The 27765-nt window shown below is 46.0% G+C and overlaps 1 protein-coding gene and 1 pseudogene across 8 annotated transcripts in view; both read right to left on the bottom strand.

Moving 5' to 3' along the window:
• The window catches only part of LOC147443106 (uncharacterized), a 50636-nt gene that overhangs the window by 13320 nt on the left and 9551 nt on the right, over nt 1-27765 (bottom strand). The gene's annotated exons all lie outside the window — the stretch shown is intronic.
• LOC147443107 (diacylglycerol O-acyltransferase 2D-like) lies at nt 1983-25804 on the bottom strand (annotated as a pseudogene).

Raw genomic sequence — 27765 nt, 5'->3', positions numbered from 1 at the left:
CTTTGACGAAAAAGTGATTGATGTCCCGGCAACGGAACCATGTAACCGGCCCGTAGGGCGGTAGGCGTTGGCTTTCACCCAAAATTCTTTACTTTAAACACACACACAGAGCACTTTGCAAAGAGAACCTGCGACGGGAGTTAACACTTGAATACACACACGGCTCGGAAGCTAGAATGCTCCGAGCAGACGCCGACAACCTGTAGGCCCCAAAATTGGCGCCCCTTTCGGTATTTCTTTATTCTTTAGGAGGGTAAATTACAAGGTAAGGTCCTCGGAATCCTTCACGTGTATCCACCTAGATACCATTTGATTTGGCCAAATTTCGGCAGCATAACAACCCCAAAACTTGCGCGGAACCAATTCCCCTGCTGGAACTCGCTTGCACTGTCGTATACCCTCTGATTCCTGTCCAAATACAGTAAATTCAGCACGCTGTATTTACTGGTTTTTGCCCTGTTTTTAGCCCCAAACAGTCCCCTAACTGTCCTTTGCCAGTGGGGCACGATTCCCAATGATCCTGGCGTCCGTATGGCTGAAAAACAATCAAATTACAGCGCATACACAGCGCTGATTTTGCACCTGTACGGTGAGGTTATGACCCTCACCAGTGCCTGCTTTGGAGCAGCAGTTAGCTACCCCTGTTCCTGCTCAAGGAGGCTCTTGCCTCAGCACAAAAGCATGAACCCACACAACTGTACATCAGTCAAATGAGTAGCCCTCTTATGGGGCATCACATAACTGCACGTAGGGGAGAAAGAGAGCAGTATGTAGCGTGCGGGGCATCACTCCCGTCACCATACTGTGCATAGAGGGCAAGGTAAGCATTCCATAGCTTCTGTACCTGTTACAATCCGCCTGTGGCTGAAAATGGCGTCCCCTTTGATGATATGCAGCTCGTTTTTGCCTCCTAGAGTGGCAGAATCGCTCACAAGCTGACACGTCGCCCAGTTTCCGAGTTTGGGCTTTCCCTGCTAAAAATATCTCAACTGGTGCGTCAGTTGACTTCGAGGCAGAGTTGTAAAGTGTTTCCCTAGTCATACCGAAGGTAATGACGCGAACACATTTCGTGGCCCAAAATAGCAGTTCCCTAAATTTTAGGAGATGCTTCCGTTGGGCTCCCACTGGTCTTCTGACCATCTATCCTCATTGGGACCGCATCCAAAAGTGCAATGTGGCCCAACTGTCGGATACTTTTTGTTGGTAGTCCCACCTTGACTTTACGCCTTAATTGAGTTCACTTCCTAGTATCCACCAACTTGCTAAGTGCGACGGGGGGACCTATATGATCTTTGCTCTGAGCCTAGACATCCTCTTACCATACGAATTCCAGTGCCGACCACTTCCCGTCTGCGGGTGAATCTACCGTTCACATTGGCCATACAATGTTCGACCGTTTGCTACTTCAAAAAGAGGGTCTCAAAATAAATAAAATAAACCCCATTGGAAAGAAACCAACAACCAAGGTTAGCAGTTGCCACATCTCTGTGACATGGTTAATAACTGCCACGTCCTCGTGACAACAGATACAGACTCTGGCATGGCAGCACACTCAACTCCAACTCACAGGTACAATGGGAGTGTCGAGGCTCAAATGTACAGGGATAGTGCAGACGTGGTGTGTGTATAGCCTCACTATCCTAGACGACGATGCTGGACCATATATGAAGAAGATGGTAATCCTGACCCAACAGCTACTACTTACATGTACCACCATAAAGAGCCACCAACGGCTCATAAATGTCAGCCATCTAAGCCTATCTCCAAACTGAGATGTGGTGGTGACTTGGCCACGATGTCCAATAGACCACCGTCCGTATCCCTGCCACGTGTCATTGCATTACCCAGCCTAGAGAGTCCGTCCAGTGTGAACCAGACGAGACCAATTGTACTAATTGTGTGTCTTGTGAAAGTGACACTGTAGCCTGCTCTACAGGTTGCCCGCCAGAAGACAGCTCACCGCTCGGTGAGAGGAATACTTAAAAACTGTGAAAGAAAACCACTAGGTACCGCATCCGTACATCTTTCGTGAAGCAGGTGCTAAGCCCAACCATGACCTTACATGCCTGAAAAGTGGAGTTAAAAACAATGCACTGCTTGCAAATGCTTTAAGCCTTTGAATAGGTAGGAGCCCAGTATGATTGCATAGTCCAAGAATCCCAATTGGCAACACAGATTGAGGCTCCACAGCAAAGAGATATGCTCGGTTTGGATCCAGCGCATCTTTATCCTCCATAACCATAGTGAGAGGAAAATGACATGGTCCATGCTTGCAGATGAACCTTGTAATACTTTCTGCACAACACTCTTCTCGAAAAGAGGGATGACCATAAGATGGAGTAACACCGCAAATACGGTTAAGCTCCTTCGTGATGGCAGAAGGAAAAGCATTAACAGCAACGGAATGGCAACCAGGTGAATGCTTGAAAGCCAAAAGGAAACAGCCAAAAGGCTCTTCATCTTGCTCGTCTGCTGTGATTGGATTACAAAAAACTTGCTCTCCCCTTTGTGTCGCTGGCCATCTCCTTATAGAGTGTGCTGAAGTGTTTTATCATCAACATAAAATGGGCCTCATGATGAAGTTTGTTGATGCTTTCTCGGACATTGAATGGAAACGCACATTCTTAAGAGAAAGAGACTGCCTCCTTGAGTTCATAGACATTGAAGACGCTGCAAAGCATTATCTTCAAGCAGCTAAATTAGCTGAACTACCAGGAGACTTTCTTCGCAAAGCAGAGCTGCTAGAGAAAACTGGTGAATTCAACCATGCACTCAACTCGTTGCGGTTTCTGATTCAAAAAAAATAACTTTCTGGGATGAACAGAGAAAAAGGGTAGCATGTTCAAACAGTTAAAACACCAAAAGACCTGCTTCAGAAACTCCAAAAGCTAGCAGCCTGGCAGAGCAGAGTGTACAGCATGAGGTGTACAGATGCTTTCTTTTTTCTGCATTTTTTTCTAGAGGGGAAGGGGTGGATAGGGCTAGATAGGGGCGAGGGGGCTAGGGAGGCTAGATAGGAGTGAGAGGGGGAGATTGGGTGGGTAGGGGCCAGGGGGGGCTAGATAGGGGCGAGGGGTGGAAGGGGGTGGGTAGGGGCGAGGGCAAGGGAGGGGTGGGTAGGGGTGAGTAGGAGGTAGGGGCGAGGGCAGTATAGGGCCGAGGGGTGGTAGGGGGTGTGGGTAGGGGCGAGGGGTGAGTAGGGGGAGCGAGGGGTGGGTAGGTGGTGTGGGTAGGGGCGAGGGGTGGGTAGGGGGACTAGGGGCGAGGGGGGAAAGGGTAGGGGCAAGGGCAAGGGAGGGGATGGGTAGGAGCGAGAGGGTGAGGGAGTGGGGAAGGGCGAGGGCAAAGGGATGGGGTGGGTAGGGGGGGGGGGGGGGGGGGGGAAGATGAGTAGGGGGAGAGGGCTGGTGAGGGGCAACTAGGGACGAGGGTAGGGAGGGAGAGAGAGGTAGTGAGAGGTGAGGCTCGAGATGGCACTCCAAAGGTCGTGGGTTCTTGTAGGTGAAGAGGTTGGAATGACATGGAGCAGAGAGATATCATGAGCATGAGCAGGGAATTTATCCAGCTTGAAATCAACATCTTTTTGGTTGTATCTCGTCTTGAGGAAGCTCTGTTAAGGGAGTTCGCTAGACACAGAGGAGAGCTTTGTTCTGGTCGGAGAAGCAGGCACCGATGAAGCTGATGTTGAAGGTTGTTGAACTTCTGTTTCTTTCCGCTTCTATGATTCTTCATAGGCTCACAAGATCCAAAGGCTACCACCAAGGGCGCACGGGGAGTAGCTTCTATGACCTTCAACCTTTGTGCTGGCTCAGGTGGCCTATTAAGTTTAGTTACTGTGGAAACATTGGAAGAGGGTGTACCTTCAGGCAAAGAGTGAATAGAGACTCCATAACAAGGCATAGATTTGGTAGCGTCCAACCACTCCAATAGATCGTCATCTTCTGACCCGTCAAGTGGAGCAAGCTGTTCCAATTCAAGGCTGGTTGCTAGGGACAAAGAACTATGTTGCACGACGGGATCCGTGCCTCCTTCTAGGCGAATGGGTTGCATCAGGGAGCCACGAGTATGTATCCACATGGCATCGTTTCCCCAATCATGAAGTGCTTTAGTGTGTCGCAGCCATGGTCTACCGATGAGCAAGGGAAACCCGCCCTCTACCTATGGAAGCAAATCACAACAAAATCCAAACTAAAAGTGAAATCTTGTACCTGCAGAGGCACCTTTTCCACTATGCCCATAGGGTATATTGTCCTCTGGTTGGCCAATGGTACTGTGAAGGGGGCAAGTTGAGTAGGCTGCAGGCCTAAAGCCATCATAGTGAACTCAGGCATCATATTGATGCCAGATCCACCATCCACAATTATTCCTAAAAATTGATGCCCCAAGATGGACACGGTGAGACGAGGGCTTCTATAATCCGTGAGAGGGGCAGCGTGATGGGATATCATATAGGACTCGGATGGTTGCACTGGGAGGTGCCCGCCACTAGGACTTGCTCCGAGGTAAAGTGACTGAATAACAGCAAGGGTGTCATTTCGAAAACTCGCATCTAGTCGTAGCATGTCATAGAGGGACACTTGTTGAAAAGTGTTCTTCAAGATTGTCTCTGCTGTAAGCTTTTCTTGTTCTACTAGTGGTTTCTCTGGTTACTTGATCTTCTGTAGATCCGAATTGCTTCCAAGAAAGCTTCATCAATATCGGAGAGCAAAGATTTGGATTCTTTCTTGGCACTAGGGGATGGCTTCATTGGCTTGTCAACAGCTGAAGGCAGGATATCCACTGTTGTGAGACTCGCGGCTTGGCTCTCTGGGCCCGAGTGAGGACACCCGATGGCTCCTCTACCAACTACAACTTATTTTGAGGGGTAACCACGTGGGTAGAAGGGGGCGAGGTGGTCCTTGCTCCTGATGCATGGAGTTGGAGTTGGAGGTGTAGGCATAGAAGTTTTGAGGTGATGAGGGAGCATGGGTATAATAAAAGCTCTGAGATGGAAAAGTACTTTGCATACCTTGCATAGGAGGGGCTGTTAGCAAAGGTGGCATATGGTGTGAATGGCCACAAGGAGAAACCATGTTGGATGCAGGTGTTGGCCCTTGTTGAAGAGTAGGACCAAGACTTTTCTGTATTTGTCGCAATCCATTGAGGTAGTAGCTGTCCTTGTCCTCATGTCCAGACTTTTCATAAAAGTGGCAGTAAACCCGAAGGGGGCATTCATGTGGAGGGTGCCCTGGAGAGCGGCATGAGCTACATCAAACCATAGCCTTAGTCTCCTACTGAGACTTGAGCTCTTCTAGCTCGCGCTTGATCTGTTCCAATGCCTCGTGATGTGGAGGCTTCTCCTGCCTAAGAGAGAAGGACCTCTCCTCTTGAAGAGCTCGCTATAACTTTAGGGCTTCCAGTTCCCTGCAAAAAGAAGTTAACGGATCACAGGGATTTTCTGTGAGTGTTGAGGCAGTCTCCACCTGAAGGGGGTCCTTGAATAGCCTCCTTGCTCTTTCTATCCTGGTAGCGGTCGCTATAAACTCCTCCAGAGATGCATCAGGTCGAAGACTTTCGCGTAGTTTCTGCTGAGACGTCTTTGGAAGAGCTTCTCTACCCACTTCTTGAACATAAATTCCCCTGGTTGCTGAGGAAGCTTGGCAACCAGAGACTTGGTTTTAGTCATGAGTTCTGCAAAAGTCTCCTCTGGTTCGAGCACCATGTTGGCTAACTCATCCAAAACCTTTTCCTAGAAGTCACCTGGCCTGAATGCTACACAGAACTGTTGTCTTAAAGCTGCCCAAGTTGCAAAATGGTTCTCTGCAAACTGACTGTACCACTTGTTTGCTAAGCCATCCAAGGTAGATGGAAAGAGTACCGAATAAGTATCTTCTCTATTAAGACCACGATCTCTACAGAGAGATACAAACCTCCTCGCATGGTCGTCTGCATCTTTTGAGAGAGTCCCTTGAAAGTAGGAAACTTGATGTTTACCTTGGCCAAAACACTGGTCAATGCCTCCATGGCCTCTTGCTCAGGAGCTTGTTGCTCAATAGCTTGCTGTAACAAAATGGGTGAGAGCTTTACTAGGGAAGGTGGCCTGGAAGATGTAGAACCGGATGGAGGAATGGATGATGCCGTATATGGAGGTATTGGTGATGAGGTTTGGACTTCTACTAGGTACCAAGGGTTGACGTCTTCTGTTGTAATACTTCAGAGGACTCAGTAGTGCGCTTTGACGCTCTAATGACCGCCTTGTATGTGTCATGCAGTGACCACAAACCCAGCCAAGCTTTGGGCAAGAAGACTTTTAACTGGCTGAACACAGGTCTAGACTCTACTAGACCGAGGCAAGTGACTAGACCACCTGGCTAGACCAGAGACGAGGAAGACTGGACCAGGGACGAGGAAGGACTAGACCAAGACGAGAGCTTGGTTGGACCAAGGCGAGAGAGAACCAAGCCAGCAGGGCGAGAGACCAAGTCAGCTAGAGTAAGCTGTCTAGGGTGAAACTGGATCAGACTAGCAGGCTTCACTAGCCAGGCGAAGTAGGCGAGGCTAGGTAAAACCCAGCTAGCTCCTCGATTTGTACCTCAACAGAGAGTGAGACTTCAGTTGAGGTCCCATCGGGCGTGCCAAAAATGAGAGCACATGTAGCGCGGATAGTGTGTCGTGCTCTCTACAGTGGGTGCTCCTCAGTGCAATGTGAGTGACATCTCACTCAAAACAGAAGGAAAACAAAGAAAACAATAGATAACTGCTATTCAACACAGAGACACAGCAGCAGACCAGAACATATGGACTCGACTACCTCAAAGAACCGATATAGACTCTGGCATGACAGCACACTTAGCTCCAGCCCAAAACTCACAGGTACAATGGAGGTGTCGAGGCTCAAATGTGCAAGGATAGTGCAGACGTGCTATGTATAGCCTCACTACCCTAGACGACGACGCTAGACCATATATGAAGAAGATGATAATCCTGACCCAACAGCTACTACTCACATGTGCCACCATAAAGAGCCACCAACGGCTCATAAATGTCAGTCATCTAAGTCCATCTCCAAACTGAGTGGTGGTGGTGACCTAGCCACGATGTCCAATAGACAACCGTCCGTATCCCTGCCACGTCTCACTGCCCAGCCGAGAGAGTCCATCCAGTGTGAACCAGACCAGACCAACTATACTAACTGTGTGTCCTGTGAAAGTGACATTGTAGCCTGCCCCGAGACAAACGCTCTGCGGTATGAAGCTACTCAATGACTATCTCGTCACTCCCCCCACAGATAACCTAAAAAGGTCCAAGCCATGAGCTAAAAGGACTGTACAACCAAACGCTCACCAGACCGCAGTCTGCATTGCTTGGAGGTTCAAGCATACAACCAAACGCTCCCCAAACATCCCGTCTACATCATTCAGAGGTTTTCTAGCATACAACCAGACATCTCGTCTGCGTCGTTCCGAAGTTTTCAAGCATACAACCAAACGCTCCCTAGACATCTCGTCTGCATCGTTCCAAGGCTTTGAAGCGTACAACGAAACGCTCCCAGACATCCCGTCTACGTCGTTCCGAGGTTACCAAAACAATATTTCTCACTACTCCACCCGGGAATAAAATCACCAATCATTGAAACCAGTATTAAAACCAGTGTCAAACATTTCAAATCACCACTAAGACACGTTCAAAACAGATACCATCCATTTCAAACAAATTTCAAACAGGATCACCAAACAAGTTCTGAAACAGAATTCAAACTTTAAAAGCAATCTCGACATCAGCCGAGCTCAAAAAGTCGACTGACTTTTCATCTTGAAACCTGCACCAAAATTAGGATTAGGTTCCTTCCATAAGGTCGTAGCCGACAACTGCATGGTCCATCAGCTCTTGGACGGACAGTGTTCCTGTGGCGGTGATGGTAGTCCCAAGTCATAGCAATCACATCGGACCTCCAAGGTTATCAGCTCGAGAAGAGACATATTGAGAGATGCTAAGAAATTTCAAGTTATAATCTGCTAGGGTTTTCATGGCAAGCATTTCAAAATACCCCACTCTGCCAAAAGTTGCACTCCGAAGAAAGATGTCAGAAACCATATAAGTTCGAGCAAAAAAATTCTTGAAAGCTTGCCAAGTCCTTGGAGTGTGTGGCTTTGTAGCTATAGACTTCCACCATTTCGTTTGCCAAGTCCTTGGAGTGTGTGGCTTTGTAGCTATAGACTTCCACCATTTCGTGACACTGCATCTGAGAAAAACAGCAACTAGAAACAAATCTTGGATCCTTCTCTTGCAAGTGATCTTTTTGGCTTATGCCCTGTAAGACAGAGCGATGAAGACGGGAGCGCACCCAATGCGCGATGAAGAGTGGGAGAGGCTAATAAGTCCGGGGTCGGAGCACGAAGATTCTAACAATTTCCAAAGTTGTGCCCTACTGTGCCATGTCTGCTCTTTGATAGGACCGGTACGCTTTGAGAAAAGCACACGCTTGATGCTCTCATACCACTGTCACAAGACGGGCACCACATGCCAATAGAGAAGAACAGATTGAACAGACTTTTAGCACTTCAATAACAACTAAAACTAAAAGAGAGAGCGCACGCGACACGGAGTGGTGAAATTCCACCCCAGAGAGTTTTGGCTCCAAATCTTGGCGCCCCTTTTAGTATTTCTTTATATTACTTGAACTCAGTACAATGCCGGTACTCGCGCTTTGTACCTTCTCACTGAAGCGTGCCAGAGCCTTCGAAAAGCTATTTACATGAAAAGCTTGAAACTCAAAAGCAACTAGCCCAAAAGCTGGCGTTGAAAATCAGCCAACGTAAATCACAAAAATCCGTACACGCTGCCACGTCAGCACAATCAGTTCTCGTGTCCTTTGAGCTGTTGGTAGCCCTGCTGGCCTCCCTATCCTTGGCACCTCAATCTGGATCTGGGGAATTCTCTGATCTACCAATTGATTCCCTTTCCTTTGTTTCCTTATGCCCTGGGACCTCTGGGTAACTTCGCTAGCCTCCCCTATCCGTTGGCACATCAACTCAATCGCCGGAACCGCTATCATCTGATCCTTGTTCTTCTCGCAAATCCTCTGATGAACTTGCATATGGTTCTCTTAGTTCGTCGAAACTCTCAGATGCGGTACCATCTGATTCTCTTACTGCTCTGAAGTCTTGTGATGAGCTATCATCCGATTCCCTTGATTCATTTTCTTCATTCGAAGATTCTTGTCGTGGTGAGTTAGATACAATCTTGTTCGTAGGATAAGTCAATGAGCCGGCATGCATTTCAAATCCTTGCTTAGCATGTCCCATAAGTATCTAGATAGAGTCAGACTTCTTGTCTAGACAATACTCTCGAATCTCTTTTGGCAAACAACAGCAAAACCGCTCAATCTGGTCCCTCAAAGTAATCTTCCAAAACGAAGACACTGGCAAATAAGTATCCCAAAACCTCTCGCATTAGTCATCCAATGTATCTTTCTTAGTCATTCTCAAATGATGCCAAGCCGTGATGACATCATATTCATATTTGTCCGATTTCCAAGTTCGACGTGAAATATTCTTGAATTTTACCCACGTCGCAGATGCTTTGCATAACAACCGAGTAGACCATTGTGCAATTCCTTTCAAGCGATACTGCCCTTCGCACCTTGGAGTGTTCCGTGAACCAACGTCCAGAGAAGGCGATGTCAAACTGTTGTACAAACTTGCGACCACGCCACTGTTCTTGGGAACCAAGGGATTCCTCAGAGGACGTCACACCCTTCCAAAGGCATGATGTAAAAGTCCTCGTGCCATAAATACCCCTGACAATGCGAACGTAGTTTGCCAATGACAGCTGTAATAGCAACATCCCGTCCGGGTGCCTCTAGAACAACCTCGGCCAATGGCTCCATTTTCTCGAGCGTAATTGAAGTCAAGCCACCAATTCGGTTGAAATGAAGTTGGCCTCGGCTTCTCCATCAAATAAGATAAGGGCTTCTTGGTCTGGCACTTTGCCCCATGCTTTGCAAAGTTCGATACTTTCGTCCATCTGGGTCGGTCCTCACAAAGTCTGGTACTAGTCCGGCTTTCATCTTTCCTTTTCTTATGCGCTCTTCGATTGCTCTAGAATTCCCTGGCTTGTCTTATGGTGGTCCTTGTAAGCAGGGCTACAGTGTCACTGACGCAGAACAGGCAATTAGTTTCAGTTGGTCACGTTTGGTCGATCAGGAGTTACACACTGGACGGACTTTCACTTGGCCAGTGACACGTGGCAAGTGTTACGGATGGTGGTCCAATGGACACCATGGCCACATCACCACCACCTCAGTTTGGAGGTAGGCTTAGCTGGATTGGGATATCTGTCAGTCGTTGGTGGCTCTTTAGGAGATACATGTGTGGTTGGTGCTAGTCGTAGTACACACTCACTATCATCATCATCCACTTGATATGGTCATTCGTCTTGAGTCTAGCATCAAGTTCATGCACAGCACGATTGCACCATCCCTGCGCATTTTGAGCCTTGCACCCCATTATACCCGTGAGTTCTGGGCTGGAGCTAAGTGTGCTGCCATGCCAGAGTCTGTATTGGTTTCTTTGAGTTAGTCTATTCCCATGTTGTTCACGTTCTATTGTTGAGTCACTGTGATGTTTGCTCTGTTATTCATTGTCTTATGTGTATTCATTCTATTGGAGTGAGATTTCACGCACATTGCACTGAGAAGCACCCGTTGTAGAGAGCACGACACATTATCCCCACTACAAGTGCTCTCATTTTTGGCACGCCCTATGGAACCTCAATTTAAGTCTCACTTCGTCAAAGGAGCTAGCTGGTTTAAGCTCTCACTTGTGCTAGTCTGCTGGTCTCGATTAGTGTGGTCCAAATTCAGCTTGGTCACGTCCTGCTTTCCTCAACCAGCTTAGTCCTGGACCAATATGTAGTCTCTAGTCCTGGTCCAATTCTCTCTCGTCTAGGTCTAGCCAGGTAGCTGGTCACTCGCCCTGGTCTAGTGGAGTCTGGACCAGTGTTGCGTAAGTTAAAGATCTGGTACCCAAAGCTTGTGTAGGCTTCTGCTTACTGCATGACACATACCAGGCAGTCAACAGAGCGACAAAGTCCACTAATGAGTCCTCTGAAGTACTATCATCGGAAGCGTCAACCCTTTGTGCCCAATAAAAGTCCACCAGCCCCGTTACCCCTACTTCCTACGCGGCTACCTCTACTCCCTCAACCAGCTCCTCCCTCCCAAGTCACCTCCCCCAGTACAGCTCTCACTCAGTGAGTTACAGCAACCTCTTGAACAACACGCTCAATAGCAGATAGCTATGGAGGAGCTGACAAGTGTTCTAGCTAAAGTAAACATCAAGTTTCCGGGTTTCCGGGTTTCCGGGTTTCCGAGGTCTTTCCACAGAGGATGGAAATGACCATGCTAGGAGATTTGTATCCCTCTGCACGGGTCGTGGTCTCAACAGAGAAGACGCCTACTAGTACTCTTCCCATCAACCTTGGACGGCTTAGAAGATAAATGGTACAGTCAATTTGCAGAAAACCACTTTAAGACTTGGGCCACACTATGAAATCAGTTTTGTGAAGCTTTCAAACCTGAGGACTTCCAAGAGAAGGTTCTGGATGAGTTGGCCAACTTGATGCTCCAACCCAATAAGACTTTTACAGAACTCATGACCAGAACAAAAGTCTCTAGTCGCCAAGCTTCCTCAACAACCAGGAAAATTTATGGTCAAGAAGTGGGTAGAGAAGGCTCTTCCTAAGACTTCTCAGCAAAAACTCAGAGAGAGTCTCCGACCTGAAGCCACTTTGGAGGAGTTTGTCGCTGTTGCTACTAGGATAGAGGGAGCAAGGAAGTTGTTACCGACTCTCCTCAGGTAGAGACTGCCTCTGTACTCTTGGAAAGTCCATCGGACTCCTTGACTTGTTTACGCAGAGAACTAGAAGCCCTAAAGTTACAGTGAGCTCTTCAAGAGGAGAGGTCCTTCTCTCTTAAACAGGAGAAGCCTCCACACCACGAGGCTTTGGAACAGATCAAGCACGAGCTAGAAGAGCTCAGGTCTCAGCAGGAGACTAAGGCTATGGTTTGGTGTACCTCATGCCGCTCTCCAAGGCACCCTCCACATGAATGTCCCCTTCGAGTTTACTGTCACTTCTGTGGAAAGTCTAGACATGAGGACCATCCATCGGACTCCTTGACTTGTTTACGCAAAGAACTAGAAGCCCTCAAGTTACAGTGAGCTCTTCAAGAGGAGAGGTCCTTCTCTCTTAAACAGGAGAAGCCTCCACACCACAAGGCTTTGGAACAGATCAAGCGCGAGCTAGAAGAGCTCAGGTCTTAGCAAGAGACTAAGGCTATGGTTTGGTGTACCTCATGCCCCTCTCCAGGGCACCCTCTACATGAATGTCCCCTTCGAGTTTATTGTCACTTCTGTGAAAAGTCTAGACATGAGGACAAGGATTACTACTACCTCAAGGGATTGCGACAAATACAATAAAGTCTTGGTCCTACTCTTCAACAAGGGCCACCACCTGCATCCAACATGGTTTCCCTCTATGGCCATCCAAACCACGTGCCCCCTTCGCTGACAGCCCCTCCTATGTAAGGTATGCAGAGCACTTTTCCCTCTCAAAGATTTTATCATGAGCATGCTCCCTCATCCTTTCAAAGCTTCTACGCCCATTTTGTGCTACAGATGCGGGGAATATGGACATTATCAAAGCAAATGCCCCCTGCCAAAAGGGTCCTGTCAAGTGCAACCAGGAATTTAATATTTAGGTAATTACAACAAATTTTGTGTGATCACAAGGTCTTATTGACATATTTACATGATTACACTAAACATAATCACACAGAATCCGGTTAAGGGCGACCTGCAAACCCACTAAATTCCCACCGGGCTTTTTAGTATTCTCGGCAGGCCCGCCGGGATTTTTCATTTTCCCTATGGGTCCGTCGAGAATACTGAAAAGCCCGGCGGGCTCGCATAATTATATATATGTGGGCCCGATCGGGCCCGCTGGGTGTTATTTCTTCTTGCTTTCATCTTCTGAGAGAGAGAGAGAGAGAGAGAGAGAGAGAGAGAGAGAGAGAGAGAGAGAGAGAGAGAGAGAGAGACCACCTTTGCAGGTACGTCGTGAGGAGAGAGGAGAGAGGGAGAGATGGGGTCGTGTGGGAGCGTGCTCGGCGTCGCAACACGCAGCAACAGCAGAGTACCTGACCACACGATCCGGGTATGTGTTGTGTTAGGTGCAGCGGAATGAATGTTTGAACTTTGCTCAAGATGAGTGCTCCGAACTGTGCTCAAGGTTCCTTTTACTTACGGAAGGGAGAGCCTTCCGTTCCTTTAGTGAGAGAGTGCAATGGACACAAACAAAAGTAGATGAACACTGTGAATGAAGGTACATGAGACTGAGAGATAGAGAGAGAAGAGAATACGACACCAGAGACGTTGTAAAACCCTCCTCCGAAGGCCCCACTCTCTATGGCGAGAGCGGTCTACTTATGATTGCACAAACCTCTACAATGCTTGGACTTGCCGACGATGTCGACGACGATAAGGACGACGAAGAGACGGACTGAAATCTGAAAACTCTAAGGGCTGAAATCTGCAAATCTTTATCTGCTGAATTCTGACTCTATGTCGATGACGATGTCGATGGCGATGCGACGACGACGCGCTGAAAACGTAGATGATGAAAACTACGTTTTCCGGGCTGAAACTATAAACTTTGTTGGATCTGACTGCAGGGGGAGGATCTGCTACGAGAAGGTGAGATCTGCGAAGTTCGGGACTTGATCTGTGGTGTCTAAAGGCTGAAAACTGAAAACGCTGGTTCTAGGGATGATTCCGTCGCGAAGAGTCGGGCTGATGCAAAAACGCTAGGGCTGATTTGTCTTGATCTGCAAAAACGTTGCTGATCTGCTGGTGCAAACTGCTAACGCTAGGACTGATCTGTCTTCTGTTGTCGCCAGGCTGCTGCAGATGCAAAAATGCTGGCTGATCTGGGTGCAAAATGCTAGACCTTCTTGCAGATGCAAAAACGCTAGGCTTGTTGGGTCTCCTGCCGTGAAGCTTGCTAATGGAAACACCAAGGCTTGAGGTTGATGAAGAAACGCGAGGGGAAACCACCAAGGGGGTTCTTACTGAGAAGTTGCCTGTTGACCTTGGGCTCCTGCTACCTCTTTTGCCAATTAGTGCTAGTCTAGGTTTGCTTATATACAACTTTGCCCTACCTACTTTCCAACAAAAGTCACTTAAAAATAATAAGTGAAAAATGTCAAAAATAGGAAAAATAGGCCTATGCATTGTAAAAATGCTACTGATGGGATCTGACTTGAATCTGATGGTCATGCTGTGTGCAACCAGAGGATATGCATCTAATCTAAGTGTCTGGACATGCACGGTCTGTGAACAGACTCACAAAAGTGCCAGATCACTTCTTATTCTAGACTGACTTGACTGAACCCTGGTCATGCTGTAGCTTTTGTCCGTGGGGTTGGATGTGTCACGTGACATCCCCTCCTTTTCAAAGTGAGGTACTAGTACCGAACTCTATGGCATCGAGGGAGATTGCCAATAGCATCCGGAATCCTGGAAGGGACTCTTCGTCGGCTCACTCTGATGTGTGGGTCGTGCAATACTTAAACTTCATAAAGGTCTGCAATGCTTGCTTCTTTGGGCCGCGCCGAAAGCGACACAAAGTCTTCTGAGTCTCCTTCAATTCTTCAACTTCGTCTAGAGTCATGCTTCTTTCTTCTTCAAGAATCTCCATGGCTAAAAATTCCTGAACCCACTTCCAACACAAAAACATGAACATACCCATTCCATGTAAAGTGAGAGGAGAAAATTTGTCTTCCTCAAAGACTGTGCATGCAATGTAGATGAACAAAGAGACGGAGTGCCAAACCGTTCACCACACACACGCAAACAATGAGATCGAATCTTGTCTTGGTGATCTAAATCAATTAGCTGTGGCAATTCACAACAGAAATGCCCATGCTTGGTGCTCATACTTTCATGTGCTCTGTCTACAACTATGTCGTGCCAAGAAAGAAACATGAAACGTGACTTCCTTGAATGCATACTTTTCAACTTTTCATGAATAATCCGCATACATCCGTGCTCATTCATGAGTGAAACGTGCTCAACGTACAATATGTCATGCCTAGGAAAAGGGATCACATAAAGACGCTGACTAAAATACAAGAAACGATCACGAATGAAACACTCGAACAATGCATGCTGACTAATCATACGAACACATAGTACTTCCTGTAAGGGTTCTTTGGACCTAAGCTCAAGAGCATAGATCGGTTCTTCCTGAGAGGGCTCTTTGGACCTAAGCTCGAGAGCCTAGATCGGTTCTTCCTGAAGGGGTTCTTTGGACCTAGGCTCGAGAGCCAAGATCGATTCTTCGTGATTGATCGAATCTGCAACGAGGTTAGCTTCACTAGAAAAAGCATCAATTAACACATCATGCTTGTAAACAATCACATCATCTTCATGCAAATCATCATGCTTGTGAGAAATCACATCTTGATCATGCAAATCATCATGCTTGTGAGCAATCACATCTTGATCATGCAAATCATCATGCTCATCATTATCATCCAGATCATCATCATCATCATGCAAATCATGTGCGTCTTGCTTTGGAGAAGAAGAGACTGAGAGAGTCTCCTTTTCCCGAATCTCTTGCATCTTTGCCTGAACTTGAGAAAAGAGTCACAAGAATTCTTTCATGTGTTGGTCGCTCTTCTCTTGTCGTGCTTTGGTCGCGCGGTCATATTCTGCTTGTCTTGCTTGTTCTCGCGATGTATGGTTGCCACTCTTTCTGTGTATTGACGCTCTATGGCTACCATCTTTTCTTCGTGTTCACGCTCTATTTTTGCTTTTCGGTCTAACTTCTTGTCCATCATCCTCTTGTCAAAAAGTGTCATAGGATCTGGTGCAATCTTTGGCGTAGAGGTGGAAGGAGGAGGGTCGGGAAAACCTCCTGGTGGGGAAAATTCTTCGACTCTCTCATGCTCATCACCTCCAAGCGAAGTATCCATTCCGCTTCGAGTGATGACCATCCACTGAAGTCTTGGGTTCTTGTGGGTTCTTGTGGTCTTGGGTTCTTAAGTTCAAGAGGAACTTGGGTTCTTGAGGGTCTTGGTTCTTGGGGTTCTTGAGTTCTTGCGGTTCTTCTTTCACTTGCAATCTATGTTAGAGAAGGATCTTCTCTTCACCGAGTTCTGCTCTTTTCCGCGGGCGCACCCCTTGGCAGCCTTGTGCTCACACCAAGGTTGCTTTTTCCCACCTCACGTTGATTGGCCGGCCGCTAAGTGCATGGTCTGCTCTCAATGAGTGAAAAGAGGCACAAGGGGAGGCTGGACAAGCCCTTCTTTCTTGGGTATCCTGTCACTCTTCAAAAACACGATTAAAAATCGACACGCACAAGTGAACTTGGGTTCGTGCGACCGCAACGAGCAAAAAAAATATGTGGTTCTTGTGGTTCTTTCCTTGAGTGATACAGAACACTGCCAAAGCTCTGATACCAATGTTAGGTGCAGCGGAATGAATGTTTGAACTTTGCTCAAGATGAGTGCTCCGAATTGTGCTCAAGATTTCTTTTACTTACGGAAGGGAGAGCCTTCCGTTCCTTTAGTGAGAGTGCAATGGACACAAACAAAAGTGGATGAACACTGTGAATGAAGGTACATGAGACTGAGAGATAGAGAGAGAAGAGAATACAACACCAGAGACGTAAAACCCTCCTCCGAAGGCCCCACTCTCTATGGCGAGAGCGGTCTACTTATGATTGCACAAACCTCTACAATGCTTGGACTTGCCGACGATGTCGACGACGATAAGGACGACGACGAGACGGGCTGAAATCTGAAAACTCTAAGGGCTGAAATCTGCAAATCTTTATCTGCTGAATTCCGACTCTATGTCGATGACGATGTCGATGGCGACGATGCGACCACGACGCACTGAAAGCGCAAATGCTGAAAACTGCGTTTTCCGGGCTGAAACTATAAACTTCGCTGGATCTGACCGCAGGGGGAGGATCTGCTGCGGGAAGGTGAGATCTGCAAGGTTCGGGACTTGATCTGCGGTGTCTAAAGGCTGAAAACTGAAAACGTTGGTTCTAGGGATGATTCCGTCGCGAAGATCTGCAAAAACGCTGAGGAGTCAGGCTGATGCAAAAACGCTAGGGCTGATTTGTCTTGATCTGCAAAAACGCTGCTGATCTGCTGGTGCAAATTGCTAATGCCAGGACTGATCTGTCTTCTGCTGTCGACAGGCTGCTGTAGATGCAAAAATGTTGGCTGATCTGGGTGCAAAACGCTAGACCTTCTTGCAGATGCAAAAACGCTAGGCCTGTTGGGTCTCCTACGGTGAAGCTTGCTGATGGAAACGCCAAGGCTTGAGGTTGATGAAGAAACGCTAGGCTAGGGGAAGTCTTGCTTGGAGGGGAACCACCAAGGGGGTTCCTGCTGAGAAGTTGCTTGTTGAGCTCCGGATGCCTCTTCTGTCAATTAGTGCTAGACTAGGTTTGCTTATATACAAACTTACTCAATTTGCCCTACCTACTTTCCAACAAAAGTCACTTAAAAATAATAAGTGAAAAATGTCAAAAATAGGAAAAATAGGCCTATGCATTGTAAAAATGCTACTGATGGGATCTGACTGGAATCTGATAGTCATGCTGTGTGCAACCAAAGGATATGCATCTAATCTAAGTGTCTGGACATGCACGGTCTGTGAACAGACTCACAAAGTGCCAGATCACTTCTTATTCTAGACTGACTTGACTGAACTGAACCCTGGTCATACTGTAGCTTGTCCACGGACACATAGGGTGTGTCACATGACATGTGTGTGTGTATGCGTTGTGTGGTAGCGTGCCTTTTGTCGTATTGCGCGGCAGTAATAAGGTACCTTACCACACAATGGGAGTGTGTGTGTAAACTGTTCTACGGAACAGTGCTTATCACGGAGGCATCACCTCAGTGACGCGGAGAAGATGGTGTCCTTGTGGTAAGTATTGGCTTACTGTCTGGGTACTACGTCGGTAACGCAACGAATCTAGTATCCTTATGGTAAGTCAACTTCCCTTCCCCTTTCCCAAAAAACATATGGACATCGGTAGGTAACGCGACTATATGATGTTCATATACAAGGTATTGTTTTTCCTTAGATTCAGGCGGCACTCGGCCGGTTACACGGCTAATAGAGTGTCGTTTGTTAGAAGCATCTGTTTTTTGCATAAATGTGGTGTTCAGGTCGTTAACCCGACCGTACGAACGTCGTATAATTTGTATGTGCATGTACGGTTAATTTTTTAAGTATTAAGTATATGAAATACTTGGTCGGTAACGCAGCTGTGAAGAGTATTTCATATACAAAATGTATAAATTGTTTGATTTTGTTGATTTTAATTGTCCATTTGAAATTATATACCAAAGAACAATCTACCCAGTGGACATAGTGGACAAGGTGCCTCTTCAAGTACAAGACTTCACCCTTAGCTTGGATTTTGTTGTGGTTCGTCTCCCACAGATTGAGGGAGGATTTCCTTTGCTCATCGGTAGACTATGGCTGCGACACACTAAAGCTCGCCAGGTTTGATCATTTTCCCTACGGACCCACCGGTCTTATTTTTCTTCCCGACGGACCTGTCGAGTAAAGTATGTTTGCTCGACAAGCCCGTCTGGAAAATAAAAAAGCCCGGCGGACGTAATTATATAAAGTAAAACCTCTTCTAACCTTGGCACTTTGACTAGGCAAATCCATGGAGAGTGTATCTAAGCGCTGGATACAGTCATCTCCTTGTGAATTGGCCTAAGGTTACAGAGTCACAGGTCATTTTTTTTTAGCCGAACGTAATTCTTAATTCGGTAATCACTTCTAAAAATATTTAAATCCTTCATCGAAATAAAGGTATGAAACCAAAACAATTAAGAATTTCGAGTCATGCGCATTGCGACGAAGCAACTGGTCCATAAAAGGGCCGAAGTTGGTTTTAGAAGATGAGCATATGTAAATGACGAATCGATAGTCAAGGATTGGATGCCCTGTACTAATGTACTAGGTATACAAAGATTTTTGAAGTCTTGCATTGTCCACCATCATGGATTTGAGTAGATATACATTGTCATTGCACAATATGAGAGCTATAATCCTTAATTAAGTGAAAAACTTATATATATATTGAATTGGATGCATAAGGGAGCTACAATCTTTGATTGTTTACAAGTAGTCCTCAATTGTATAATTGTATTGAAGATTTCATTGCCTTATTTTATGCATTGGCTTATAAAGGAGTGCATTATGTATTATGAAAATTATTAGTGCATGACATGATCAATCATAGTTATTATTGCTTTCGTGTGTGTTTTGCAAATTATTATCATCGTTTCAATGTAAAGTTAATTATTCTTTGTAACATTTGAAAATAGATGTGTCTTATTGTTTACAAATCGAAGAAAATATATAAATAATCATCATATTTATAATTGCATTGAAAAATTCATAGCATTGTTGTATTCATAATGTTGTGTAGAGAGTGCATTGCAATGTGTGTGTTTGCTCACAACATATGTGATCGATATGTGGATTAACTAGAGTGCATTGCAAATTTCATATTGTGCAGATTTGATTACTTTCTTGGTGAATGTTTTTTTAATATATATTGAAAGAAGAAAAATGTTTTTGAAACTGAACATCTAGTTCTTATGCCTTCAGTATTAAATTGAAAGCAATGGAACAAAATGTCGACACAAATGGTACGAAGAAGGTAAAGAATAAAAAAACCACTAGGAAAGAGTTTGATTATGCTCACAATATATGCGATCGATATATAGAGTGGCAATGTAAATTTTTCTTCGCTACAAAACGGTGCACCATGTATTAGGGAATTTTTTGGATAAAATTAAAAAGAATTATAAGAAATGTGAACATCTTCATGCACCTGCAATTGCAAAGCGTTTGAGAGAAGAGCTCCCCAAAAAAGGAGACAAAGTTATGGATGCAAATCAAGAGCAATCAGAGCCAAATATTAACTCTGTTGATCCTGTGGTGACACCAACTAACCCTGCAGAACAACCTACGCAAGGAGAGGAAATGTCAAGCAGCGTTCCTTTTAGGCGTCACAATGAAGATGGACTTCGGCAAATCCATCAAAAATCATTGTATCAAAGCTTTCGAATGCAGTCTTCAGAAAAAGCACAAACCGCACTCGCCAAAGCGATTTTTTTCACTGAAAGTACTCTAGTCATAGTAAACAGCAATCATTGAAAGACCGCTGGAAGAAAATCGGTGAGTTTGGCTGAGGATTTTCAACCCCTTCGTATCATATGATACGAAATGATCTCTTAGGCAAATAATACATCAAAGTCAAAGAGCATGTTTCCAACATAATAATTGATAATATTTCGCTTTCAGGATACACAATTGTGAGAGATGGTTAGTTTAATGTTCAAAGAAGGCCACTGATGTCAATGTTATGCTGGTTTGTCCAAGGAGAGAAACGTTCATAAAAGCGATTTGACAGTTTTGGTGCAATTAAAAGTGGCAAATACATTTATGAGGTCTTGATTAATGTGATTAAAGAAATTGGAGCTGAACATGTCATTCATGTAGTCATGGACAATACAAAGAACTGTAAAAATGCTAGCAAATTAATAAAAAAGTGTTTTTCACACATTTTCGTCAATAGTTGTAATATACACAGCTTAAACATAGTGCTGAAGGATCGGTACACTAGTAAAGAAACCACATGGTTTGCCAAAATAATTGACACAAAACGACAAGTTGTAAAATTTATCTTGATACGACAAAGAGTGCTCGATTTGTACAGAACGCACATGTCACTGATGTTGAAACTTCCTGCTGAAACTCGGTTTTGCTCGCTCTTTTAAACCACTTCTCCATAATAAGTTAACACTTTCAATTGCACGGTCTTTGACGAATGACAGCTTGAGCAGAAAGAAAAAGTGAAAGAGAAAATTACATGTCTACGTGGGTCCATAAACAAAGCTGCTGGGTGGAGGAGTATAATGGATACATACCATGTAATGATGCCCGTTATGTTCGCGATTCGCAACCTTAATCAGAAGGCGTGAAATATAGACAAAGTGTCAATAACATGATGGTCAGTCCAACAAAGTCTTGAAAATCCTGAGGAGCTAAAAAAGTCTATAGTAGAGAAGAAGTGGCGTCTACCATTCTCTATCAAACGAAGAATTTTGGCCAAATATTTTCATGCAAGATGGAAGAGCGCTCATAGTCCACTCTAGAGTGTGGCTTACATGCTCGATCCGGAGTATTGAAATTTAGATCTGATGTCCAATACAGAGGTGATTAGTGATTTCTATAACGTGGTCAACACATTCTACTCCAATGTTCAGGGCCGAATTGATTGTATCAAAGAAATGAGTGGATATAAACTAAAAGAAGATCCTTTTGTGAATAATTTTGTACAATCAATGGCCAAAGAGCAACTGCATGAAAGTGATGAATGATGAAGGGTAGAGAATATTACTCGACCTTACGTCCCCTTACAATGAAAGTATTAGTGCAATGTGCAACAAACTCAAGTTCGAAGAGAAATTGTTGTATGTACAAGTATATTCATAGCACTATTCGCAACAAATTATTAGCAGACAGAGCAGAAAAATTAGTGTATATATTTTTCAACGAAAAGATATTGCATCAGACTGTCTTCGAGGAGGAAATGCCACTCTGGGTGTATGATTGTCAAAACAAAGAAGAAGAAGAGTTCAATGTCGGTGTATCTCAATGCACTATAGACGAAATAGAAGAGAATCTGATAATAGATGTGGAAGTTGAACTACAAAAAGACCCACAACACTCAAACTCAGAACAAGATAACAACTTCACAAATTCAATATAGCTTGAGCGTAAAATGAAGATAGTGTCAAAAATAATTATGAAAGAGCTTGTATTCAAGGTGTTTTGATCATATACAATGCTTCATAGTAGCAGTTATACATAATCTGTCAATCTCAATTGTTATGCTCAGAACTTGCATCTTCGTTACCAGATAGATTTCTAATTGTGCTAGGGTGTCTTGGCACGCTTGCTTGAGTTCATATTCGATTGCCATGAAAAACATATAATATATTCCTTGCGGAATATCTTGTAAGCAGATTGAGCATCGGCTACTATTTTGCATTAAACGAATTAAACACACGAGGTGACAATAATGACCACAAGCCAATGTATAGAATCCACTCCCTCCATCAAAATTCTTGTAGCAAACTGGACATTGGGAAGATGAAGATGCATCCGATTGTGAGGCGGGAACCAACTCTGGATGCAAGACGAGGTGACTAATGTGTGTCCCTTGTACGTGCGGAGGATTCACTCGTTGTGTCAAATTTTGAACATCCTGGCTGCCTCACAAACCAGTGGCGTGGCATACCCGCACACACTCAGCAGGCTACAGGCCCAAAAAACGCAATAGGCTGACGTGGTAGATTTCCGGAATTCACGTTGCACTGCTGACGTGGTCAAGTTGTACGACGGAATTCCTGCTTTTGCGCTGGCTATTTCTTACGTTGGCTAAATTGAAAGCTTTTGAAACATTGCTTTATTTTTTACAAGCTTTTAGAAGAGAAGCTTTTGGGGCTCTGCTTTTGGGCATCCCTTGTAACTTATAAATAAGTGGGCAAGGCCCTCACTACTAAGAGTATCTGGATGTAGAGTCTGAGAGTGAGAACCCTCCCACTCTCTTGTACTTTGAACTCAAATTAATACAAAAAGAATAACCTAAAGGGGCGCCAGTCTTTGGGGCCAATATCTCTAGGCACGGAACTCCGCCACGCTGTGTCGAATTAATTGTGAATTGTGAATTGTTTTGAAGTGAATCTCTGTTGTGTTGCGGTAGAATCTTGACTTGGAGTGTCCAAGTTTGTTATAGTGGTATCGGAGCGCGGCCGATTTCTCTTCTACCGGAAAATCCGATCCTTTCTCACGACAGTTATGGATTTCAACAAAGAACAATTGACTCCGTCTGCATCTGGGGATGCGGGAAGAGATCATGAAGAAGATTCTCACGAAGAGTACGGCCCACCTCAGTCTACTCACGCGGAGATTGAAGAGATACAACATCGACAATTGGTTGACGACGCGACAAAGATGATGATCAACCTTGCGAAGGATCCGAAATTTGCAAAATTTTGGACTCAGAAGTCCTTCGACGAAGTGCACACCCAGTGACAGACGGCCATAAAACCACCCCTCAAACCTGCACTCAAGAAACCTCCTACTTTGAGGATGTTTACAGAGCAAGAATTGGAAGAGGTGGTTGCTACACGGATTACTCAGCTTTTTAACGCAAACAAGAAACCCAAAAAGCACGACAAAAAGCAGAAGAAAGGAACTGACTTCCCGGGTTATTTGGGTCGTCAATGATCAATCTACTTTTGCCTCAGCAAGAAAGCAAAAGAAGCACGTGCGATTTGAAGAAGTATCTACTTCTTCTTCTTCTTCTTCTTCTGACGGTTCTTCTAGCTCTTCTGACTCGAGCGAAGAAGACAGGAAAGGGAAAAAGCAAGCAAAAATCAAAGTTTCGGAAAGGGCAAGAAAAAGGCAAAGAAGCCTAAGTTTCGCCCAGTTTCGCCCAGTTCTTCAGAGGACTCGTCTTCAGATAGTTCACTCCGACGATCACAGATTTTACACAAAGAAGAAGCATTTCCATACAGCCAACCAGTATGACTTCCTCGAAGATACAAGCAAGAAAGTTTGAGAATTGAGAGAGATGGACAGTCAATTAAGTTTGACACTTTTTCTGGATTCAGAGATGCTTCGAGGACTTTGGCCTTCATACAGCAGTTAGATATAGCTTTCTTTGGAGGGTATTACTCAGAGCACTCCAAGGTTTGGAGGGCTACCTCTTTTTTCAAGGGAAATGCTCGAACATGGTGGTCACCCTTCTATTGAACAAGAAAGCGCCAGTTAAATGGCTGAAATTTAAAAGGCTTTTTATTTCTTCTTGGCTGACTCGGGAGTATGAACGAGATATAAGAACTGCTTGGAATTATCTTCGGATGACCAAGAGAGATTCTTTGGGCACATATTGCAAGAGATTATGGAGCTCTTTTCTACCAGCCTCTTCACTTAAGAAGATCTCGTTTAAAGAACAGATTGAGCGGTTTTGCTGTGGACTTCCTACGGAGATCCGAGATCACTGCTTAGAGTAAAAGTCAGATTCTATTCAAGAACTGATGGGTCATGCGAAACGGGGTTTGGCCATACATTCAGGCAGTCCGACTTACCCCACAGATGAGATCATGACTCAGAAAACCGAACAGACTTCTAATAATGAAAGTAGAAAGAAGAAGAGCCCCCAAGAAAAGAAAGATAAGGATTCACGATCCTGGCTCACTCTTCGGGAGAGGGCCAACTACATCAAAGAGGGGAAGTGTTTTGGATGCGGGGAACATGGGCACATCTCTGCAAAGTGCCCTAAAAAGACACAGAAAGAACAAGATGAAGAAAGGCCACAGAGTTCGAAAGCGAATGAGGAACGTAGAAGAAAAGGCAAGATGAAAGCAAGATTGGTTCCAGATTGCATGGGTATTGACCCAAGCACGATTGATGGAAGTATAGAACTTTGCCGAGCTTGGGGCAAAGTGAAAGATCAAGAAGCCTTGATTTTCTTTGATGGAGGAGCCAAGGCCAACTTCATTTCACCTGAATTGGCGGCGCGGCTTGAGATTACTCTCGATCGGATGGGACCACAAGCAGAGACAGTTGTAGCAGCACCCGACAGGGACGTGGCCATTACACCTGTCATTGGCAAACTTTGGTTGCAATGTCAGGGTATTTGGGGCACGAGGACTTCTACATAATGCCCTTGGAAGGTTGTGATGTCCACCTCGGAGTCCCTTGGTACCATAAGGACAACGCCATGGTCAATTATCGGGCGAAGAAAGCGACATTAACTACTGAAAAGGGCCAAACCATTGTACCTTTAGACCTTCATTTAGCTCTTCACTATTTTTTATCAACTCATATTGAATGTTGGTCATAATTCCCTGAAACCATTTTCTATTTAGATAAATAACATAGTGTTGAGATTTTCTTTACAAAGTCTCAAAAAGGCACAAAAGTGACTAATTTTTTACAAAACTAGTGTTAAGGGCGAGTCTGTCTCTATTGTATCGGCTTCGGCCGTTTCAAAATTAATGAAATCCAGTTTGTTTCTTTACTCAATCTTTTTGAAAGAGTTGAATGATGATCATAGGACAAATATCTCTGAACTTGATAAAGAACGCCAAGATTTTCTCCACACTCATGCAGATTGCTTTTCTGAGGGCCTGCCAGGCGAGTTGCCACCAGCTCTCGTCCTTAGGATTATACTATTGATTTGATACTTGGAAGCACATCACCGAACCGGCCTCCTTACCGTGTGAGCCGAGCCCAGAATGAAGAGATTATGAACCGAGTAAAAGACCTCTTAGAAAAGGGTCTTATCCAACCGAGTACTTTACCTTACTACTCTTCGGTGTTGTTGCTAGGGGTGTCTTGGCACGCTTGCTTGAGTTTATATTAAATTGCCATGCAAAACATATAATATATTCCGAGGAGAAACAACACCTGGCCAAACGGCTCGCCGCTGCTGCTCTCACACGCTCACCATCGTTGCCCACCTCCCTGCTTCCCTTCGCGCTGCCCTGAACCTGCCAGCCCCGCCCCATCTCTCCCCCCTCCCTTGCACTACCTTGCGCTGCCCTGAGCTGTCCACCACGCCCTCGCGCTGCCTTGGGCCTGCACACCCACCCCGCACTCCCTCCTCGCGCTACCTGCAGCCTACCCACCATTCCCCCACTTCAACCTCCCGCCCCCTGGCCTCAGCCCTATTACACCCCCCGCCCCCTTTTTTCCACCCCTTTTACGCCTTCTTCGAGCATGTAGGCTGTTTTTTCAGCTTGCTGGCATTCGCCTCGCCACCAACGACCCTATCCTCTCAGCAGTAGACACAGAATGGCGGCCTCTGCTCCACCTCAGAGGGACTCCACAGAAGCCCCCTCGTCCGACACCGCGGAGCTGACCCTTCGACTTGCTCTTTCGCCAGAAGAGCAAGCGAGCTTGATGGCCGAAGTGGAGCGCTTGCAGGCCACTTCGGTTATCTGTAAAATCATTGGCACTCAGCCCAGTCAGGGCGGAGTTCAAGATCTACTACAGGCCCGTCTTCTCTCCGATGTGGACAAGATTACAGATGTCCAGATCCTCGGGAGAGGGTACTACCAGGTCAAGTTCGAGTCTGTAGACATGGCGACCAAAGTGATCTCGATGAGCCCGCTCGGCATCAGAGCAGCTCGAGCTTACTTCCGACGTTGGCATAACGGTTTCCACCCTACTACAGATGTGCTAGAGGAGGCGGCAAACTTGCCGATTTTGATTTGCTTCCCAGGCTTGAGGCGAGAGTACCATCCCCTCCTACCCAAGATTGGTTCCATGTTCAAGACAGCTTTGGAGTCTCCACGCACGGCAACTTCAGTTGTGGCCAAGGCCGCAAGTCTACCTACTGTGCGGATTCTTGTTCGTGACACACTCCCTCCCCAAGGTGGTATTGTTGCCTAGGGTGAGTGGGGGGTGGATTAGACAAAGTGTGGAGTATTCGGGTCTCCCGAACCAGTGTTTCATTTGCAAACAGATGGGCCATATGGAAAAGGCCTGTCCTCGCAAGAGACCTCGACCCACAGCGCATGCGCAGCGGCCCAAGGCTGAGCAGGCCAAGCAGCCAGGCACACAGGATACACAGGCTGGCACTTCGATAGAGAATAGTGACCAACCAGTTGATGGTTGGCAACAGGTGCCTGGCCGCCACTGTCAGGGGAGAGCTCACCCCACTGCTCCTCCTGGTGACCGACCTGCTGCAGCTCAGCAGCATTGGGTTTCGATTGGGAACCGTTACGACCCCTTTCAACAGGACCTACCTGAGGAGGCCCCGTCCACTTCTGTTCCTCCACCACAGCCTCCTCCTCCCTCGGCCATTGCCGCCCCACTGGGTTCCGATTGGGAACCGTTACAACCCCCTTCAACAGGACCTGCCTCAGGAGGCCCCGTCCACTTCTGTTCCTCCACCACAGCCTCCTCCTCCCTCGGCCATTGCCGCCCCGCCTCCTTTCCCCCCACCTCCACCTTCGTCCCCTACCCTTCCCCTCTCCTTGATGGGGCCCACAGCCATAGTTACCCGGAACGCGGAACGGAAACGGCGATGGGATCCCCACGGAACGGGGGAACGGCTAGGGGTTCGGAACGGGAACGGCGCGGAACGGGAGGTATAAAAAACACCCAAATAGTGCATTTTTTAGCTTCTTGTGTTTAAATACAAGGAGTATTAGAGTGCTTTGACTCTAATACTCCAAAAAACTCGTTTTGAAGACCATTCAATCTTGCTATGACTAGATGATGTGAGAGAGAGAGAGAGAGAGAGAGAGAGAGAGAGAGAGAGAGGGAGAGACTCGAGAGAGTGAGAGGGAGAGGGAGAGATTTGAGAGAGTGGGAGGGAGAGGAAGAGAGCTTGAAGGCTTAAAGCCTTGAGCCTTGAGAGAGTGAGTCTTGAGAGGGAGAGATCTTGAGAGTGTGAGAGGGAGAGAGCTTGAGCCTTGAGGATTAGCTTGTGGAGAGAAAGGGGGAGGGGGGTGCATTTTATGAGTCCTTGAGGCCTTGCACACTTCAAAAAGAAGCCCAAACATTTACTTCAATTTTTTCAATTTTTGCCAAATTTGTTTGTAGCCGTTGGCCGTTCCAGGGGCATTCCGGAACGTTTTGGGGG

This window comes from Adiantum capillus-veneris, chromosome 14, assembly GCF_014529385.1.
Source record: "Adiantum capillus-veneris isolate H3 chromosome 14, ASM1452938v2, whole genome shotgun sequence".
Classification (NCBI taxonomy): domain Eukaryota; kingdom Viridiplantae; phylum Streptophyta; class Polypodiopsida; order Polypodiales; family Pteridaceae; genus Adiantum; species Adiantum capillus-veneris.
This window is presented reverse-complemented; position numbering and strand designations above follow the sequence as displayed.